Genomic DNA, 16,826 nt, shown 5'->3' on the forward strand with positions numbered 1-16,826 from the left:
ACTGAAATGTGTACTTGTTTATCAGCAAAGTACTTTCTAAACACTTTTGTTATAGTGTCTAAATGTATTTTATTGTAGCTTCTAACCAGTTTCTAAACACCATTAAACAATTAAAAAGGAAAATTTATTTGCCTCAGATTTCTTTTCCTGGTGATACCATGGTTCCCAGAATTGCCAAGCATTCCTCCCTTCCGTAGCTTTTACTTGACTTGTACGGCATTGTTGACTGTGTTAAATCAGGCAGGCTTGACCCTTTTGCCTTGTCAGTGTTACCTGAGATTTCAGCTAGTTATGTTTTGACTGGATTGAACAGAAAAGCTTTCCAGTTACTTCTTTTCCCCTGCCAACCTTCATTTTTCACTCCATCTTACCTTGTACAGTGCTCCCAGGACTCTTTAAAATGTACTAAATAGTGGAGCAAGGCTCTGGAGTTGGCAGCCCCTGCACACAAGCGTCTTCCACACATCCAGAGTGCTGAACTGTGATGAGCTGATTCAAATCAGTGTCTCTATAACAAGCTTTTGAGGCAGCATCCTCAGCCCTGCAAATCCCTGCAGGTAGTCCCAGCACAGGCCAGACAGAACAGACATCCCTGCCTCACGCGCTGGAATGCAGAGGCTGAAGCTGTACCCCAAAATCTGGTGACATCATTTGTCCTACCACATCTGGGGACAGCAAGAATCTTACATAGATGGCATCTCTATATGAAAGCCATTTAAAGTTGCACAATACTGAGTTCTGATCTTAGCAGATCTGGTAAGCTGAGCAGGGCAGGTTAACAAGAGGTCTTCTGAGCAGACACATCCTAAACGCACCATTGGCAAAGGACTGGGGTGTGCTGTTTGTGACCTTTGCTTCCAAATGCACCAAAGCACAGCTTTCTTCTTACCCAGCAGATGGCCAGCTGCTCTTAGTAACAGAAAATAAACCCAAGCAGAGGTTTTCTTTCTAACATTTATAGCTCTGCAGATGAACACTTTAAAGGAATGGCAGCTTTGTTAAAACATAAAAACCTATGATAACTTTAAACTCAAGGCCTGATTTTTTTGTGTTCTGTGGTGGATCTCCCTTTTCTTCAGACAACTCTCCTTGAAGAGTAAAATACATCCCAGGCTTCTGGGAAATGTAGCATGTGCTCTAGGGATGTGTGGTTGTTTCTGCCATTAGTGCAAAAGGCTGCACGGCCTTTGTTGCTGTAGGAAGGCTTTGTATCCCTGGAAAAGCTTAGGAATATTAATTACAGGAGAAAATATAAATAAATGCTTTGCAGTTTTGTTCAGCAAAACTCTGTCATTCCCTGATCTTGTTCCTTCTCTGGAAGTTCATTGCTGCTCCCACGGGCACTGCAGGTTTAGCTGGATCCAGCTGCATCTGGTCGTTGCAGTTCTGCCTAGTGCCTGTGGCTGTAGGTGGTCAGAGGGTGCACCTAGATGGGAACGTGAAAGTCTCAACTTGAGCTAGTATTTTCTCCAAATCTCACATTCAGGATTAACACAGCAGCTCAAACAAGGTATTGAAATGTACAGTTACTCATGTTGGGGGGACAGGTTCAACTCACATGCTTAGAATTATCCCTAATGTTTTGTCTCCCACTGTTAACTTTTAGACAGTAGTTACCAGCACGGGCTGGCTGATGGACAGGCATCTTCTAGGATCAGTAAAGGTCTCACAATGACAAGATGAACTAGCTAATAGGAAACAGCTAGGAATGGAAAAACCAACCTTTCATCCATCGCTAGGACATTGTGCAGCCTAATGCATAATCGCAGCTGTTGGCAGCTACTCAAATGGTGGAGCATGAGGTACTTAAGAGGCTTAGACTGACCAGTCACAGGCTTTGTGAGCCCACATCTCCAGGAGCTGAGGACACAGCAGCCACCAGTTCTCCTCCCAGATCCGTCTTCTGCTTTTCCCATAACTGTTACAGGCAGCAGTATTCAATCACCAAGGAGGGATACATACTCCCCGACAGGCATTTCTGTGGTACATAAATTATAGGAAACAGTTTCCTGCTTTATTTGATATAATTTCTACCACAATTTGAATTAGTGTTTTATTATTCTCGTATGTAGTCAGTTAGTTTCTTCTGTCTGAAAGTCTCTTGCATGGCAACACAGCAAAGGTTATAAAATTAAGAAAGTATGACTATGCTAGCAAGCTAAGAAAACTGGCAGAAATCTTACAGCCAGATAAAGTAAACAAAATAGCATTAACAATCGTGGAAAAGCATTCCAGATTTTGAAATTACAAAGTCCTTTTCAATAAGCTTTTTACATTACTTAAACACTGGCTGCAGTGGGTTGTGCAAACAGCTTTAATGTTCTCCTCTTACTGAAACAGGAGGTTATGCAACCAGACCACAATACACATGTTGCCTTTGAAGACAAGTTAAAAAAGCATTAAAAAGTATCATTACAGGAGCAAAAGCTCTTTCTAATCATTCTAACTGCTCATTTTACAAGGGAGAGAGGTTGTTCAAGGCCTGTGCCATGGTATAGTACACACGTAAGCCATAAAAAGCAGCCTTGGAGAGAGACGCACTGCCTGCACCAGTCAATAAAAGATGCCACAAATGTTTGCCTTTCAGAGGTGGCAAATAATACTGCAAGTTCACATGCAAAAGTATGTGCAAATGGGCTAAGAAATGCCAAATGGGTGGAATGAAGGGTTTCTGGCATAGAAAGTAACTAACCTGAGGGGATCTTCTGAGCAAGTAAGGTCAAGTGTGCTTCTCTTCCCTGCTAACATTCTCGGCCATTCTGCCCTTTTGCCTTGGCATCTGTTACCTTGATATGCTTTTACTATTTCCTGCCCTACCTCAGGTGTCTCTAAGCTTAGTGTCTGATTTTTGGCACCCTTTTCCCTATCTTGCTTATGCTTGTTTCACGCCAACAGCAGCTGCATAGAATAAATCTTGTGGGTTTTATAGAGCCATTGTTCAAAGCTGTGTTAAGAGTGCTCCTACACATTTGCAATGGTAAACAACTATAGAAAAAAACTGGAATTAATAAAAGATGTAATAAAAAGGCAGACCTAAATACTGTTATACAGTGAAAGCAATTGGGAGTATGCATGTAGAAAAATACGTCTTTGATTAACACATTATGAAGGAATGATCCTTTTCAGAGGAAAAGCATGTAGTATGCATTTCATCCATCAAGATGCGTCACTGGTATTGTGTTTTTAATACAGTTTTGAATAAATACTGTGGGGCAGGGATGTTAGATTTGCTTTTTTCATTTTCTAAGTAAATGTCAGTGTAGGTCCTCTTTCAACCAAGTGACTAGTACTCTGGTGCATACTGGAACAGCCTCAGGGATGAGCTAGTTATGTTTGGACTACAGTTGTTCCAAAGGGAGAGAGAGTCCAGCTAAAAATACAAGTCTTCCCTCTTTTCTATCATACCTCCTTTTTGCAGAAGAGAAACATTTGGCATACAGCTCCTCTGGCAACTCCACATCAGCTCAGAGGCTGCCTTGCAACAGAGCTATTCCTTGGAGTCCACATTGGACCTTATTGCTGGAAAAAGAGAATGGCTTGGCTGTAGTCTTTTTTTCTTACTGGGTTATCCACAAATCACTAATTGAATGGATTGTTAAAACAGATGAATTCAGAGTTACCAGTGAGACTTGCTAGTTTAAGGGCTGGTTTACATTTTACAAGAAAAGAAAAAGACAGTAAACATCTTCTGATAATCTTGTATATTGCACTCATACAGCTAGCTCCTATTTTGTGGAAAGCTATATGTACAGTGTGCATCTTTATATTATCTAGAACTTCAGAACACAAGATGGCAGTGTACATACTGTAGTGATTTCAGGCTTTGAGCTGCTCCTGCTACTCAAAGAGAGCATATAATATTTTATTCAGTCCTGTATTAATCTGACCATGTACTTGCGGTATTAGAAATAAACCTAAAAGTATTTGTCAACCGCAGAAACAAATGCAATTTGTCGGTAATTGAGTATTGCATGAACAAGTGTTAGGTAAAGCTTAATTCAAGATTTTATCGTACGAAACAACACTCCAGAGACATTAAAAGCCTCTTATGGAACTCCTCAATTGCAATAACAAGAGGGTATCCCTTTATGAAGGAATGGAAGCTGGCTCAGTCGCAAGAGCTTTAGAGCAAAATTGGCTGCTGGGGAAAAGCACATAAGAGAGCTGGCAGCCTGAAATATGTGAAAAGCTCAGGGCTCTCAGAGGAGCAGTGCAGACCACTGGAGTGGAACAGGCTGAACAGTGTCTAAAATTGAACAGGTGCCTTCCTATGAAAAAACCAACAAAGCAGACAACTGTTTGGCGTGATGGTTCAGAGAAAAATAATTCCACCAAGAAGCATCAAATTAGAGGATAGGTCTCTGGCTGAGGACAAAATCGCTTAAAGAGCTACACGGAGTCGGACCTTTCTGTGTGTAAGTTCAGAGAAGGCTCATTCAGGGGCTCTCCGAGTACCAGCAGGCTAAGAGAACCACAGTAACAATCTTTCTAAGCAAGTCTTTTTTCTTGAGTTCAGTTGAGCAGTGGAAATAGTAGGTATAGCTAAAAAGTTGTCTTGGCTACTTCCTGAGCTGAACCCCTAGATTTGGTTATGCAAACATGGCCTCATTAGGAAGGCTTGATACATAGTAGAAAAACAGTAATATTTCAGAGTATAAAATAATCCTGGAAAGCATTATCCCTGTGGGATGTGAAGACTGACAAAATCCTAGGCGGTCATACTTTCTCCCTGGGAGGTGCTCAGGTGACATTGCCTCCCTGCACCTGAACTCATGGCACTAACGGGTACATCAGATGGACTCTGAAGATCAAAACTCAACACCAAGGTTCATCACTACTGGATACAGCTCTTAATTAACATAGTTATTTGGAATTAGATCATGAAGATATATGTATTTCTCTCAGAACAGGAGTATGTCATCCTCTGTTTTACTGAGCAATGGAGAACCTCACAGCAGTGTGAGTGGAGCATGAAGCATGGCATACAGAGCTTGACCAGTGTTTTTGATAGGAGGTGTAATTGGGAATGTTGGTCCCCAAGTCTGCTTTTCTTGTAGTCGTTATCTGTGTGTGAAAATACTGCCCTGTTCCAAATCCCTCAGTCACAGTAGCTCCGATGAAAAGTTGTCATATTTTTCATTGTGGCCCACTCTTGTCGTTACAATTTAATCGATTGCTGCTTGTTATCGCTTTATGTTCCCACGCATAAATCACTGGGTTTATTCCAAGACTCTTTTTTTCCCCCTCTCTCTTTCTGAGTTTGCACAAGGTTGAATTTGGCATTGATTCAAATCAAATAATTCAAAAGTCATTTTTGCCTGGTATTTAAACTGAGGGTGGCTTTGCGACTAAAACACAGTGTCTTACCTAGCAGTTTCAGTCATTTGGTCTATTTGTCACAGTGGATTACAGAAAGTGTGGCATGCACAGAATTATGCATGCACTTTTCAACCATCTAAAATGGAGGATAAATTGAACATGTCATGGTTCTAGGGCAGTAATTTATATTGAGTACAAGCTGGGAAGGGACCAGAGCCAAAACTCAGATCTAAATTACCTTGAGTTCCAGGGAAATTTTAATCCAAATAAAAACTTCACAGCTGTTCATTGTATAATTAGATGAACCAACAAGAGACCATGTCTCAGCACTCCCAAACTAAAGAATTTACAGCAGAATGGAAACTTTGTGGCTAAGTCCACAAATGACCTTACACTGACCCTTATCACTGAAGTTCCCTGTATGCATTTATTGCCTCTTGATTTCTGCATCTGTTGTAACTACTCCACGTTTCTACTGGCTTTGCGTATGCCCCTGTTCCCTGCTCTGTAAATGAACTTTTTCAGCCCGGTAACATTTCCTCACTGAAAGTGTGTTATGAGGATTCGTAAACTCAAGATTTTCTATACGTGGACTATTGAAGTTGTTCTTACGGTCTTTTCATTACAGGTGCTTATTCAAGGTTTGATTTGCAAGGGTGCCTCTTCCCTTTGGCAGCCTTGGGAATTGCCTGCCTTTCAAATTTCTGTGAATGCAGGTACCACCAGTAATGTCCAGGTTTGGGAGGAAAAAGGAAAACATTGCCTTTTCTTGCTGCTTCTGCATGGTCTTCCCCACAGACTGTCCCTTCTTTTATTTCTAGTCAAAACCCCACCGCTTTTTTTATGGCCCACAGTGAAATTCCTTCTTTAGGTAAAATAGTTCTTACTTTTCTGTACAGAATCATTCCTTATCACACCTTCCTTTACTAGGTATAACCAATTTCCCCACAATCAAAGATAATATACCCTCCTCCCACAATAAAACATAGGTGTAATAGAACACCCTCTCCAGTATTTCACAAAAGCACCTCTTTGACCCAACCCAACCCAACCCAAAATTGATTTTTTCCTCACAGACCAAATGAACTTCTCCCCAAAATAAACTCTTCTCTTGACATTAAATTGTAATGACACTTGCAAATTCAGGAAGTCATGGGGCAGCAGAATTATATTAGTCCTAGAGACACTTTAACCTTTTCACTTACTGTGAGCATCATCCCTCTGCCTTTCATCACCCCTAATGTTAAAGGCAAGGTCTAGTCTATGAGGGGATGGAGCAGGAAATGTCAGCAGGCTGGAGATTACTATCTTCTGGTCCAGCACGGACACGCAGGCGCCAGCTGGGGCTTCAGAGCTGTTCAGGGCACAGAGTGGCTGGGGAAAAGGATATTAGGAGTTATTGCTACCACTGATACATTCCCCAAGTAAACACTGACTGTAATAATGAAAGTAAAAGGCAATATATTTAAAACTGGCAAAAGTAATACGCCTGCGAAACGTGCTGGCAAATGGTATCATCAAGGCCAAGTGCTTAGCAGGATTCAGTAAAAGGTTATACATACATATTCATACATTTGTGGGGGGAATTAGATTGGGCCTGATAAAAATTCATAATGGATATAAATGTTCACAGTTCAGGGCATAAATCAGCCACCAGCCCGAGGTTAGAGAATAACTTCCCCTATAGCTGGGTTGTTACATAACTATCCATTATATCTGGAGTAGGAAAAGGAGGTTGAAGAATAGGGCAATTTCCTCGGAGGCATCTGGGAATTACTATTGGCAGACAACTAATTTAGATTTGATCTGGTATGGAAGTTCTTATTACATCAAATAATGTAATTTAGAATTAAAGCATATGATTTATCCTGTATTTCTTACTCTCCATGTAATCAAGCTCATGCCTGAGGGTAACTGCAAGCCTTCCTTGCCCTTATAAGCTGGCCAAAGTTAGTGAAATTCACTGTTTTCTCACAGAACCTCCTTTAAAACATCTTCAAATTTTCCAAGGAAGTCAGGCAGAGTCCCAGGAATTCAGTTTGTTGAAAAGCTGGCCAACTAATGCAGCTAGCTTACCGTCTGTGTTAGCAGAGAAAAAGCTGCATGCATGAACCACAGTAAAAAGCTCATAATACTCCGAAAAGTTCTCATTCTTGCTAAGTTTGCATAATAACCTAAAACCACTTGCAGAGCTCCTGAAAATCACAAATTACAGCACGTGGGCTACTCCAGGCCTGCTTTTCCTGCTTGATATTGTCAGTTCATCTCAGCAAAACATACTGTTCAGCAGACTTGTTTTCATCAAGCAGCATGCCTCCAGCTCTCTTGTTGCACTTGCTAACAGTCTGCACGCTAATGTAACACATACTGCATGTTAATAAAAACAGCCTTTGTGACCTTGCCAACAGATAGCTTGATTGAAAATCAAATTCTTAATCAATTGATTAAGAAACACTAAGTGAATACCGGGAATCGTTTACGTTCACTGCAGGGGTCAAGGGATACTAGCTGCATTCTGGTAGTTTCTGGAATGCATGTGATTGTAATTGTAATTACAGCATAAATTATCATCACAATACATGTAGGAAACTGAGGAGCATTTATTAACCGAATATCTCACCAATTTTCTCAAGGAAAAAGAATGGTACTTGGCAACAGCCTCTCTTAAGCATAATTCCTGTTTCATGTGAGTAATACTAGAAGCATGGCACAGTGATCACCCAACACCTGGAAGGTTCTAGGGCCACAATCAACAAACACTGTGGTCTTATTACAAAGAAAAATCTTGCTGTGCAAACTTGAATGACCTCTTTGGACAGGTTTATAAAAGGAATGGCTAAAGAGCAGGCAGCACATGTAACGTGGTAGATGTTTTTGAAAGGTTACAAATCATATAACATAAAAATCTTACTTGAAAAATAAATCCAAGCTGGCTCTGCTGGGAAGGGTGTGAGTTTGTTGAGGAGCCCCTGTCCCTTGATGGGGGGGTGCGAGGAAGCCCTGTCCCAGCCAGGGCTCCCCCAGCTCCGTGCCAAGCCTGTAGGTGTTGGAGGCAGGAGGTTTTGCAGGCTCTAGTCACCAGGCTGTCCTCCTTTAACATGCAGGGTCTGCAGAAGTAACACGACTGCTTTATGGCTTTCTCAACAAATAGGGCAACTCCCTTAAGCACAATTAACTCTTAACAGTGGCAGCATTATCAGCCCTGCCACTGAATCTCAAATGAGGGTTATAATCGCATGGGGTGGGCCTTGTTGGGACCATTTGACACCAGTCTTCTACCAGCTGCGTATGCAGTTTTGTTGTGTCTCCTGCCTCCTTATGTCCTCCTGCTGCTACTACTGACACCCTGCCAGCAGCAACCCATTTCCCTGTGAAGCTCTCAGGCTGCTTACAGCCCAGCTGCCTCCTTCTGCCAGCTACCAAACTGCTGCTCCAGCTCCCTCATAGGCTTCTTCCTTTCAAACATGGCTCACAGCATGCTGGAAAACTCAGTAGATACTGGGAACCTCAACACAGTGTCACAAAGACATATAGTACTTTGAACTGTAAGGAGATGTTTGGGGTATGATAGATATGGGTGGGAGGGCTATTGGGTTTTTTTTCTATTATTTTCATCAGGAAAATAAACTTCAGCATGCTGCTGACATTTGCAATTGTACATCACAAAAACCTGCAAATACCAGTGAAGAGAAAATTATAGATGGGGTCTGAAGAAATGACGGACTCAAAAAGTAATAGCTTTGATCTAGAGTGAGGCAAATTGATAAATAGCATACAAATAATCCAGACAATTTTTCAGTGGAAGAATAGCATAAAAAGCATGAATTGGAAAAGAGAATGATGGGAAACTCCTTCTTTTGCCCTGGCAGCTAGATGCGAGTTTGCACAGGATATGACGAGGCAAAAGAGCAATGTAATTTTGGACTGTGCATGAGGAGCTGTAACAGCATCAGGTTAAATAATTTTCTTTATGATTTTGGCCTAAAATACTCAGTTCTATCCAGAGCACTGTCAAAAAGACAAAAGATAGATGAGACAGAGTTCTGAAAAAAGTCAGAAAAATGACCAATGGATGGAGGCCAGATTTGTTTGGACAAACGTGTTCAACTTGTCCAGACCTCTAAGAGTGATTAAGGGGAACCCATAATGGACAACTTCTTCTGGAACAGAGTACTTCAGAATACAGAGTAGAAAAAAAGGGTCAGCAGGTCATGGGCTGACAGAGATCCCAACACTTCTTTGTTAGCTGCTGCTGACCAGCCGCCAAATTACACTAGTAGCAGGTCTCAAAAGGGTGCACAGAAGTGAGGGTTGCATTGATATTCTGAGAATCAAGCTTAGTTTTTGTTTCCTCAGAAAGTCACTTCCAGAGACAAACCTCCCTGTATTAAAATAAAAAGTAGGCACACGGTCCAGTATAGTGCTGAGGATCCCACTGCCTGTGTGATATACTGCTTCCTATTCAAGTACAGTCTCCGTCCATAGGCTCAGAGGGCTATGTCTTACACTCTCCCTACAGCAGATGAGGAGTGGCAACACCATGTACATAAATAATGACATTCTTAGGAGAGGAGAAAGAGATGCAAGTTAAGCTAGAAAGAAGAAAAAGAAGAACAAGACAAAATACTGACAGAAACACCATGACTCTAGGGTTTCTGCATTTTTGTTGCCTTCATACTGAGGCATAGAGGACAGGTTGACACTGGAAGCCAGTCTGTGCAACTTGGTGAAGGTATTACCTATGCTGCGTAGCTAGCAGTGAGGCTGCATTAGCATTCCTACGCAGCACTGGCATCTGCCCTCTTGCCTATGCCCACCCTCACGACCCTCAGCGCACTTGGACGTTAGCATCCCACCAGATGTATCAGGACAGGCTCAGCGCTGGCGGCTGCCGATAGCTAACAGTCTGCTGCATAACAGCCCTGCGGATGCGAAGCAGAGCATCTTGTGCATGCAGCTGCTCCAAGAGCAGCTCTTGCAGAACAGTGTGAACAGAGTCAGCAGGTTGCTTAGATTTTAAACATGGTAAGTAGGGACTACTTGCTGGGTATGGCACATGACAAGAGGCTGAAGGAGTAAAGAGCGTATTGCATTCCCATGTCATGTGAGTATCAGGAGGGAAATCTCAAAAAAAAAGAGACGAGACAAGGAAAAAAGTGGCAATAAATCAGCCAGTGTCTTCCATTCTCTTCGAAAATCAGAACAGGAAATAACTTGGAGCTTCCCCTATTTAGCAAATGCTTTTGTTACAGCAAACGACATACTGAGATGAGTTAGAGGATAAGGAAAGTATTTCCTAGAAGAGATTATGACTGTATCATGGATTAAACACTATTTGGGTTATTAATTCTATTTGTATAGATACAGCTAGTATACTAAAATACTTTGATAGGACAGATATTCTATCCAATGTTTGTGTTCTCTCTTGCATCATGAAAGTCAAAGAGACCTCAGTATTATTCTTGTTTTCACATTTTCTGGAATTTTTTTGGGTGCAGAAGGGGCAAAAAAATATCCATGAACAATTTTAGTTTGCATTTGAGAAATGTCTAGGCTCTCTGAGCTCCTGGGAACACTTGGGAATTTAAAGGGAAAGAAAGATAAGCAGGAGCTGTGTCAGCTCACTTATGGCATAAATGCACTCCAACACTTAGAGGTTGGTGGGGAGTTCAACAGCATATCAGACATGGGCTTCTGACTCCAAAGCACGTGATGCACTTTAGACTCTTTGTAATATGTTTCTTTATAGTTAGTCTGGCTTCAGCAGTTCAAGTCAGAAAGTCTTTTAAAACCATTCCCAGTATATTCAATGCAATGCAGGTTGCAAATGCTTCTATTCATGGAATTTAAGTTGTATTTTAGGGTCATTATTTCTGGGATAAGTTCCTTCAATATTTAATTCTAGAACAGTTACTTTATTCTAGAATTGCTCCAGAATTGTCTTGGCTCCTGAAGGTCATAGAATATCCTTGAGCAGACATACCGATGTTGTAGTATGCCCTGGGTAAAACAAGAATTAGGATTCTAGTTGAGTTAGGAGCACAGATCATATAATTTATTTTCTGCAGATGCCAGGACATTAAACCTTTCAATTGTTTTCCCACCAAACTGAATGAGGCACTTCGTTAATACAATTACCTCTGTATAATTGGAAACTAAATCAACGATGACTGCGTGATTTGAATATTACTTTAAATAATTTCATTTTTATGATGCTATTTTGTTGTACATGGTATCACCAAATAGCTTATTCATTTTCCTGCTGACTGTGATTTGAGTTTGCACCTTTCTTTGAGAAGGAAGAAGCATATTTTCGGCCTTCCTAGTTTTCTGGTATGCAGTGCACATTGCTTTAAATTATTCAGGCTGACACACATTAACACTAAGAAGTCCATAGTCCATAGTGAATGAAACAAGCGGGAAGGACCAGGCAGATTATAACTACCCTGGGAAGAGGAGGGGGCACCAGAGGTCTTTGGCAAGGCCCTTAAAGGAAAAGAAGAATGTGGGGTGACAACCAACAAAGAACTTAAGTATCATGAAGGATTTCCCTTGCTCCTTTCAGAGGCATGTCCCTAGTCACTGCATGTTCACTCTTTTGGAAAGTAGCTGTTTTAAAGTATTTGGACAGATAACAGGGATAAAAGCCACAGACTGCTCATTCTGTGTCATGGTCCTTTTGGATCTCTCAAATTTACAGGTCAATATGCTCTGTAAATTAAACTTTGTTTTATGAGCTCATTTGGAAAGAAAACAAATACAACAAACACGGGTTCAATCCCCTTTGTACAGGCTTAGTCTAGCACGTGAATTCACTAATTCAACACTGAAGTCACGATGTTTCTAACTCACAAGTTCTCTAATTCATAATTCACAATACATTAACTCATAACTTGTAACTCGTGCATCTACAAGCAAAATAATTACCTAGCCAACAGTGAGAGTGCTCATCCTTCCTCCTCTGTCATGCTGCAGGCATCGCCTGTACCACACCAGGAAGCACAATCATTAGTGTTTTACCACCAGTGTTTTCACCGTAAATCCAAAACATAGCACCGTACTAGCTACTATGAAGAAAATGAACTCTACCCCAGCCAAAACAAGCACATTCTTCACTCCTAATTCCATACCATTTACATCATGCTCAGGCCCCACACTATCCAATAGATCCTCAGTAGCCCCTTTCCCCCTTTCCATCCTTTGATATATACACAGATATCATTAGCTGATGGGCCACCCCTGTAAAATGTCCGTAAAATGTCTGTGAAGTGTCTATTCAGTTCATTAGTCCATGACTTGGGTGCTGTCTGTTACGGTGGTCACTCAGGACAGGAGAGGTGGTGTGTTGTGTGGAGTTACTTGGCCAGCTCAGGCTGGGTCACTGCTTCACTTGCACGGCCTCTTGTAAGACTCGTCCTCCACTGGTAGTGGTTCCTGCTATAATAATCCCATAATATGTAACTTGAATCATAGGTTAACAACAATTTAAAGTTATATCCATCACAATCTCTGCCTCTGATCCCTTTGGACACCACAGTGCACTTTCCTTGCTTCTGCTCCAGCATGAGCTTACTAACAGACCCCAGTCCCTTAGGGGTGGATTTGCGCCAGTGTGGACTTACTCATGGGCTACAATCCCTTCAGGGGTGTACCTGCTGTGTGGTGGACTTATCCATGGCCACAGATACTTCAAGGTGTACTTTCTCCCACGTGGACTTACCCTTGGGCCGCAGTCCCTTCAGGGGTATACCTGCTGTGGTGTGGACATGTCTGCAGCAACAGATGGATCTGCTCTGACATGGATTTATCCACAGCCACAGACACTTTGGAATGTCCTGCTCCCACACGGATTTACCCACAAGTCAAGTCCTTTCTACTCAAATTGACACTGGAGCTCCAGGCTGTCCAGCACAGCAGCACAGGAACGGCAGTGATGCCCTGGCAACTGGCCATCAGCCAGTCCATGCACATGGTCACTGCTGTTATCGAAGTGCTCCCAGGCACCGCTGGGTAAGATGATAAGACCTACAGCAAACAGCAAGAGCAAAAAGCAGCCACTAACAAGCAGCAGGCTCTAAAGTACAGCAAGGCAAGTGAGACCCATGGCAAGCAAAGGAGCCTAGTAATTAATAGCTAAACAGCTGTATCAGCTGTAAATTCAGCCTAGCAAACTCCAATCACATCTGTCGTTACCTTGAACCCTTTGAGCCCCACACTGGGCACCAGAAAGGACTGCTGTGGTTTAACCCGGCTGGCAACCAAGCACCATGCAGTCACACTCTAACTTTTCCCTAGTGGGATCTGAAAGATAATCAGGAGGGTAAAAGTGAGAAAACTCGTGGGTTGAGATAAAGACAGCTTAGTAAGTAAAGCAAAAGCTGTAGTAAAGCTGCAGGCAAAGCAAAGTAAAGAATTTGGGCACTATTTCCCATTGGCAGGCCATCCCCAGGGAAGCAGGGCTCCATTACATGTAATGGTGACTTGAGAAGAGAAACAGCCTGACTCTGAAAGTCCCTCTCCCTTCCTCCTTTTTTCCTGCAGTGCAGCTTTTACTGTTGAGCACAAAGCCATATGGTATGGAGTATCCCTTTGGTCAGCTGGGGTCAGCTGTCCCAGCTGTGTCCCCTCCCAGCTCCTTGTGCACCTCCAGCCTACTACTAAGGCAGTCTAAGAAAGAGAGAAGACCCCAGCACTAGTAAAACATCCCCGTGTTATTAACACTGTTTTCAGCACAAACCCAAAATACAGCCCCATACAAGCGACTGTGAAGAAATTAACTCTATCCCAGCCAAACCCAGTCCAGTAAATACATAAAAAATAATGTTTAGTTGACCAGAAGGTCAGCATGAAAGACACAACAAGTCCAACAACTAAGGAATGGACTTTATCTTGGTTTTTATGAAGCTAACTTAATAGAAGGTGAATTTTTAATGTGCAATAGTGGTAAAATGTGCATCCAGAATTACATGACAGAAAACTCTTCTGAAAACAGCTATCTGTTGAGATCTGGCTGCTGTTGCAAAATGAAGGACTGCAGAGTGATACTGTCACGACAGCAGCCCTTCTCTGAGTAAAAACGGGGGTGTGTGTATGTGTGTCTGCAAAGTGCCTCCACAGGCTTCTAAAATACTGCCACAAAGGGGGTAACTTGTCTTTTATGTGGTTTAGATGTATTGTTCTCAAGAACCTTTCAACTTGAAAGGAAATTAATTTCTAAGGTTAAGTCATCAAGCCATAACAAGACTGAAACTCTGACAATCACGCATTTAAAGCATTTCAGTGTCAGTTTATTCTACAGGATGAGACAAGTACCAGCAGTAGATAAACCATTCCTGATTCCTCAGAGACAAATTTAAAGTTGAACTTTCCTCAGGACGAATAAGGGTCTATATTCTACTTGTTCACACTCATGTACAAAGTCCTACCATTTCTTGTATTTCCATGGTTCCTGGGAATGAGATCACAACCAATACTTAGTATCTGTGATGTGGAAAAGGCTGCAGGCGTATAGCTACTATTTTACTAATACTAGAGACGGTGTTCTCCAAGAAGTGAAGAAAGAACCAGCTACCGTACTTTTGCCTGTAAGTTAGCCTCATCTAACTTGCAGATGGTAAGGGTGAGAGAGAGGAATTCCACCCATTGTGGCTGAGAACATACCATCTTATGCCAACAACCAAGCAGGGTTCCATGGCCCATCTTATGACTGCGCGATGTAAGAAGGGATATGCCACATGTGAGGCTGATTCTGTTGGTCCTTGGCTTACATCTCGTGCAGAGTTCTCTGTGAAACAGATGTCTCCTTATCACTGAGTGAAAAATACATTTTGCTTCACTGAATCCTTTCATCAGTGTTTTTCTACTGATGTCACAGGGACTAGTTTTAAAGTGAAAGTTCTCATTAAAAATGTAACATTGAAAAAACGCATAGTCAAAATCCCAGCTCCTCATTCACTCCTCATTAGAGCTTCAGTCAAAGTGGCCACTGGCTCAAAGTTCAGATATTCAGTGTAACTTAAGTTTACTTGGCAAGTCAAGACTTGTCTTCACCATACTTCAGAGGTTTGAAAGGTTTTATTCCAACAGATATTTTCTTCCACTGTCCTCTTGTTTGAAGGAATCCAAACTAGCAAGGTCTTTAAAATGTGTATTTTCAGCAGTAGGTGGCACTATGAAGTTTTTATCTTCACTTATTCTAATATAAAATAGTATAAAATGTTATGCAGATACATTAGAAAGAACTTCATCAGAATGTTGTTGTTAGTGCATGATCTGAAAATATGGCCAGATCTTTCCATTTTCCTAACATTTTAAAGTGTTTTCCTAAAAAGTCTAATGTGAGAGTAGGAATAATGGGTATGTCTAAAATAAAAACAGGTAACTTCAATATAGTATTTCAGCTACTTTAAATTTCCTAGAAATTATGTCTATTCATTTGCATGTAAGCTGTAATATTGTAATAATGGGTGTCAATACACATAGGCTAGGTTTGTAAGTTTTATAAGGTAAATGAACATATTCTAACAGGAATACAGCAAATGGAAAAGCATTTGGGTTTTTATGTGCCTGACCAAAAGTTCGTATTTACAGACAGAGACCAAAGCAGCATATGTGAGCTCATATTTCTCTATATATACCATATGGAGATGTTACTATATCCCAAATATACTCCAGTATTAGAAGGATGCAATGTTAGTAGAAAACATTTTCCAGGTACTTCAGGCTGCCTAATCAAGTGAAAACAACAATATTGCAGAAGTATTGCTCATACTTTGTTTGAGGAAGCTCCTAATGCCATACAAGTCCTTTGTCAGCGACATGCAGTGGGAATAGTGCAGAGATACAGCATTTTCACTAAGCTGGTTTTTAGGAGGCTGCCTGACGGTCAGAAATGAAGCACTGGTCTGCCTGAGCTCAAGGTGTGCAGATAAGGAAAGGAGAAAAGAAATCAAGCAAGGAACACAAATTAAATATATAGTCAATGCTCTTTTATCTGCCTTGGCCAGAAAGCATCCTTGCCTTTTTCTTCCACCCCAGGCTCCAAGCAAGCTGCTTAGCTTTGCATTCTATTGCTGCACTATGACAGCACCTGGGATTCACGTTTGCTTTCATTTTGCTTTCTGACACTCTGTAGTACTCATTTCGTGCTAACTGGGTCTTCTGCTTGCTGGGTCTGTTTTAACACTGGATAGTCAAAACCTGCTACTTGATAAAAACATCACTTGCAAGGAGCCGGCAGCGGCTGTACTCAAAGGCTTTCTAACTTGTGACAGCCCACTTCTGTTTCTCCGGAGCCCTTTCAGATGCATTCAGCTGGGTTCTCTTTCAGACCGCGGAATAAAGCGGTACTACAATAGCACACGCGAACACGAGGTCTTGCTGCTGGTTCCCCTTTGCCGACGCATCACTCCCCGACGGGGCCGCAGGAGCCCGGGGGCGGGCGATGTTCCCGGCATCGCCGGGCGCCGCTGCCGGTAAACGAGCCGCGTCCGTCGGCTCCCGCCGCC

General features: G+C 41.9%; 1 long non-coding RNA gene across 1 annotated transcript; it reads right to left on the bottom strand.

The window, feature by feature from the left end:
• Positions 1-1,232: 1,232 nt before the first annotated feature.
• On the bottom strand, positions 1,233-12,263 carry LOC136011097 (uncharacterized). The gene is made up of 6 exons (XR_010611201.1): positions 12,247-12,263; positions 8,231-8,426; positions 6,525-6,693; positions 3,406-3,519; positions 1,723-1,978; positions 1,233-1,426 (listed from the first exon to the last, which is right to left on the bottom strand). It is a non-coding gene; the product is annotated as an uncharacterized LOC136011097 (long non-coding RNA).
• Positions 12,264-16,826: the final 4,563 nt, after the last annotated feature.

Source organism: Lathamus discolor, chromosome 3 (assembly GCF_037157495.1).
Source record: "Lathamus discolor isolate bLatDis1 chromosome 3, bLatDis1.hap1, whole genome shotgun sequence".
NCBI lineage: Eukaryota > Metazoa > Chordata > Aves > Psittaciformes > Psittacidae > Lathamus > Lathamus discolor.